At 29.3% G+C, this 5,700-nt stretch overlaps 1 long non-coding RNA gene across 1 annotated transcript; it reads left to right on the top strand.

Annotated features, from left to right (window-relative positions):
- The first annotated feature begins 2,273 nt into the window (after window positions 1–2,273).
- On the top strand, window positions 2,274–3,363 carry LOC120196295. Its single transcript, XR_005523155.1, has 2 exons — window positions 2,274–2,786; window positions 2,969–3,363. It is a non-coding gene; the product is annotated as an uncharacterized LOC120196295 (long non-coding RNA).
- Window positions 3,364–5,700: the final 2,337 nt, after the last annotated feature.

A 5,700-nucleotide genomic window follows, 5' to 3' on the forward strand; every position in this document is an offset into this window, starting at 1 on the left:
TAATACCCCAAAATTTTTAGCAAGTGGCTAAAGTAAAAACTTAGGAAAAGTTTAAGGACCAATATAATAATTTTCCCAAAAAGAAATTTTATCTAATAAATGAAGAGTTCATCCCTCAGAATGTAATTTCTATGGAATTCAGATTTGGATCCGGAGTTTGTATAGAAAGCTATGAAGCAATAAAGCATGATAAAATATTCAAATAACCGGATCGAATTAGAAATTTAGGAGAATTTAAAGGATGAAAGTATGAGTTTAGTAATATTATTTTCATATTTTATTAAAGAAGAAATTAACATGGATCAATGGAATGAAGATTGATATTTCCATATTAATCATAGATTGTTTAATTATAGTGACTAATTTTTTATATTTAAAAATTACAAGGATAAATTGAAAAGTATGGAATAGTTTATTCATGTTTGACTTTGAAGATGATGTTAGTAAGATGATGTCATGACAATATCAATGTGGAAATTATTATGTTTTAGTAATGGTAAAATGGTAAATTAGAATTAAATAAATTTTATATTCATTTTAAGTGGTTAAAAGATGATTTTATAAGATTTTTTCATAGTATTTTCAAGAAAAATTCTCCAATTTCTTCAAGCTTACCGTGAGCTTCCCGTTAGGTAAGACTTTTTTTTTCAATTTTCAAGTCACTTCTTTCGATTTTTTGAATTAATACATGAAATAGAAAAATAACCTACATCAATTTCTCTATCATTTGATATAAATGTTTTGTGTTATTCTTGCTTGGAAGATTGATTTCATGAAATTGGTGGATGAAGGAGAAATTCAATGATTTAAGGTTGGATTTTTATGTTAGTGATGTAGTAGCGTTGTTTCCATGTGTGTGATGATTAAAATCATGTAGAAATACTTATAGAAGTTTTGGCCATGCTTAGTGTTTTTGAGGAAATTGGTTGTTTGAATTGAAGTTGAATCAAATATTATTGGGATTTCATGTAAATGATGAATGAAGGTTGAATTCATGTTTGAATTTTTCGTGACGACTTTTTTCTAAAAAATATGGATATTCAGAATAAATTAAAAAGATCGAAATTAAAAAAATGAAAATATTTAAAGCGTTGGGAGTCACCATCAACCTTTGGGATTAGGAAGGTTGAAAAATCAGATACGCCCTGTTAAATAAAAAATTTAAAACGGAGCGATTTAATCTGCTTTTATAGATTTTGAGTTCGGGAGTCGATTACGTTTGGGGAAGGATTAGCACCCCACAATGCCCAAAATTGGTATCTCCGATTATAAATATATCCATATATTAGAAACTAAGAAATTCAAATATTTATTTAGTTAATGATCCATTTATTCCCTAAAATATTTAAAAGTTTTAGAGAGACGCACAATACTTGTTATTTCTAATTAAAGAAGACACTAACCCCATAATCAAAATTAATGCAATTATTTCTTATGTTTTACTCGAAACAATGAAATATTGTCATCCTAAAAATTAAAGAATTATTCAATTGTTAAACCCTAAAAGAAAATTAAAGGTGACAAATTAGGCAAATTATTATTTAAAAGAATAAGGATGTTCCTTGATTTAAAGAATGAAGGCCAAGCCTTTAACGTTAATCAAAGAACTCGTCCTTAGCAATTTAAATGTAAGAACGAACCTCTACCCTTTCGTTTAAAATTAGTGAACCTACTCAATTTTTGGGGTGATCACTGGATACAATATTCATTTATTTGAAAAAATATTGAACATGAATGTCTAGTTATTTTAAGACCACCGTTTCAATAGTAAGGAATAAATGAATATTCAATATTATTAAGGAAACTAAACCTAAAAGGACAATAATAAACTTATTTGATTTCTAATTAAGGAACCTAAACTAAGGTTTTAATTAATAACTAAAGAACTTAAAGTCCAAGGATTAATCTTAAGACTAATTAATATTAGTGATCAAATTAAAAGATTAAAAAACCTAAAGGTGTTACTTTTATGTTAAACACATGATCATTTTAAAAGAATTAAAAAATTGGTAGCCAATATTAATAATTAAAAACATTTGATAAAATAATTAAAGCAATTGGAATGAAATTGATGACTATATTGACCTTAATTAAAGTTCATGGAATAAATTACAAGCATTGGGGGACTAAAATAAAATAAATGAAAAGACACATCCCAAACCAAAAATATGCGTATTGTTGAGTGTTTTAATGAAACAATTAACCCCAAAAATTTTAAACTATAAGACTAAAAAAATAGAAGAAAACTCATTTTTACACTTCCAAAAATTTTACTCCTATAAAATCCTCTCTAGCCTCCCAACCGAAAATCACCTACACACCAACATGTTCTTCATTTGTTCTTTATGTTCATCCTTTTGTTCATAAAAAAACCAAGCTTTGATCCAAAATACAAAATTCACCCGAAATTAGTTTTTAGTAGATCAAACACAGATATTTCCTAAGAAATATAAAATATTCATCTTCCAAAAACAATTTGATCTTCCAACAACACCCAAAAACCATCCAAACTTGTTTTTCAAAGATTAAACCCAACCTTTTCCCTTAAAATATCCAAGAACACAAAGAACACCCAAATCTAAACCAAACTCTTTTAAACCCTTAAACTTAAAACACCACCCAAACACCCAGCATCCATTAAACCCGACACCGAAACATCTTCCGGCCACCGGCCGACCACCAGCCACCCAAACCGCCATTCGAAATTCACCCAACCCAAGATCTATTCGAACTGAAAATAAAGAAAAAATAAGACTCGCCCAAAAATGTTCTTTCCTCCGAAGATGGTAAGATTCCCTTCCTTCTTCCTTTCAACCTTTAATGATTCTTTTTCTTGCTAAATCTTGGTGTTGTTAATGATAATGATTGAAGCCTATTTATATTGATGATTTTGGTTCTTGATTTTTTTATTCTCGCTCAAAACCATTGAGAAAAATGGTTGCAACGACTCTGGATTCGGAACATTTAGAAGCTTTAATTTTTTCTAATTCCGATGAAGATGGAGCACGGAGGTAGAGCGACAGTGATACGGTGATGGTACGATGGTGGCTTGCTAAAGGAGATGACCGGAGTGACACGTGAGTAACACACACCAACAACGCTCAGGTGAACCTTTCGGCCGGTAGTGACACCGGTGATCCTTTAAAGAATATGAAGCATGGCCATTGGATCCATCTTTAATCTAATGGTTGAGATTTATTGTTAACTTCGCACTTGGATTGAATGATGTGGCCTCATGTGAGCCATTGGATCTAGTTTCTCATCCAAGGGCTCCTATGAATTTGTGCTTCTTTCACATGGAATGAAGCAAATATGGCCCTTAATCAAAGTTTATCAAAGGTGGAGATTTGTTTGTGTTTTTTACATGGACAAGTGATGTGTTAAAAAACTATGCCATTAGATCTATGGCTCATCAATGGTCCAAATGTCTTCACAAAGATCAAGAGGGTAACATCATCACACCTAAAAAGCAACACCACCATTAATTATATTATCTCATTCAAAAAGAAAAAGTAAAACAACCCCCATTTTCCCTAAAAAATTGGCGGCACAATGTATAGAATTAGGGTTTTTGTTTTTTGTTTTTTATTTGTATATACTTATGAAATGTATGTGTGCTAACACTTGGGCCTCTTAAAAACTATGGAAATGGACCTATTTATTAATGCAATGGACCTTTATTTTTGGGTTTTGTATTTATTTAAAATAAAAATGAAATGGGCTAATATTATAACATGCAAACTATATAGTTCATACTAACTACACAATATGAACTATGTAATATACTAATTATTTAATATCTACAATAACATGCAATACTATATGAATTAATAACATGCATTATTATTTATTACCTAATATATACAACTTTTTAGTATGCAAAAATGAAACTATATGATATAGTGCACTTAATGCATAAACTACAATATATGTACTATGCCCACATTATTTATTATATTATATATTATAATATGAAATACCACGTGCGTGTCACCACCCGGATAAAATGGGTGATGACATAATCAAATTGAAAATCATTGAAATTCAATCCATATTATTCGGCCATGGTGAAGAAATTAGGGGAAAATATGCAAAAAATTCCTAAGGGGTTAGCATGGATATAAGAATAATTCTATATACTTTAGAAAGTTAATTGGATCAATTGGAACTTTGTAAAGTTATAGGGATCATTTCGCATATTATGAAAAATTGAATGATTGAATTATAATGGTTTGAAAGTTGATGTTCTATGCTGAAATTTAATGTTAGAAAGTTCAATTGGATCATTTTGGAAGGTTGTATAAATTTGGGAATTAAATGATAATTAAGAAAATCTTGGTGTACTAGTTTGGAAATATTGCTATAATGTTTGAATATGGTGATTAAGATGGAATTGAAGTTATTAGTGATGGACTATTTTTGGGAAGTTTTTGAAATATTAGGATGGATTTTAAAGAAATGTTTAATTGTGGTTTGAAATGAGAATTGTATTGAGTTTTATTTATTAATCTTACATGTATTATTTGGATACTTGATTATGTTATTTGATCATTGAATTTAAAGTTAATGACAAGGGATCATTTTGACTAAAATGGTAACAAGTGACTCCTAAATTATATGTTTTTTTGAGTCATGTATATATGTTCATTTGACAAGCTAATAGAATTAGTGAATAAACTAAGGATGCAAATTAGTGAAATCTACCTAAATTAGTAATCTGAATAGTATGGTTATAAAATCACTATAAATTCTACAAGAATGATTAGAAAATAATTTTATACCATTGGATTCGTAAATCGATCTAGTTTTGTTTAAAACAAACAACTACTAATTTAGAAGTGTATACAAAAAGATATGAATTTTTAACCGATGATAGGTCAGAAATTTGGGATGCAGATTCTGCTCAAAACAGATTATATATGTTGGATTAAAAATTGGTCATAATTTGTATACGTTGAACTAAAAGAAGTGCCTTATATATTTAGATTAGATTCGAGTCTAGTTTCTAATGGTACAAATGGATTAATTTTTAAGTCTCTAGATTAATACAGAATAATATTTCTTTGAGGGTAGTGCAAACTGTCAAAATATAAAATCGAGGTAAATTATGCATTTTATGATACTCTTATATTATATGCCATCTTAATTATTTGAAATGAGCCAACTCTATTATATTGGCATGATAATTATGACATTTATCATATGATGAAATATGATGTTCATACGACAAAAAGGAAAGTGATACATGATGTTTTCACGATATACTTATGTTATGTGGAAATGAAAAGTTTAGGTCATGAACTACTCAATGCAACTTATATGATATTTTACTACATGGTTATAAATGATTTCGGGTATGAACTGCCCAACGCATATGTATATGATAATTTGATATATTAGTATCTAAGGATATTTATGAAAAAGGAATGGTATGTGATTTGATATAAAAAAGCCATAGAGCACTTGTTGCACTCCTGTATTAGTACCATTGGGTAATCCTGTATCAGTGCAATTATGCACTCCTGTATCAGTGTAATTATGCACTCCTGTGCTAATGCATTCGTGCACTCTTGTATTTAGTGCAATTGTGCAGTCCTATATTAGTACCAGTGTGTACTCCTGTATTAATGCAATTTTGTACTCCTGAATTAGTGTATTCGTGCACTTTTGTATTTGTACCATTGTGTACTCATGTGTTGC

The sequence above is a fragment of the Hibiscus syriacus genome, unplaced genomic scaffold (genome assembly GCF_006381635.1).
Source record: "Hibiscus syriacus cultivar Baekdansim isolate YM2019G1 unplaced genomic scaffold, ASM638163v2 tig00117032_pilon, whole genome shotgun sequence".
Lineage (NCBI taxonomy): Eukaryota > Viridiplantae > Streptophyta > Magnoliopsida > Malvales > Malvaceae > Hibiscus > Hibiscus syriacus.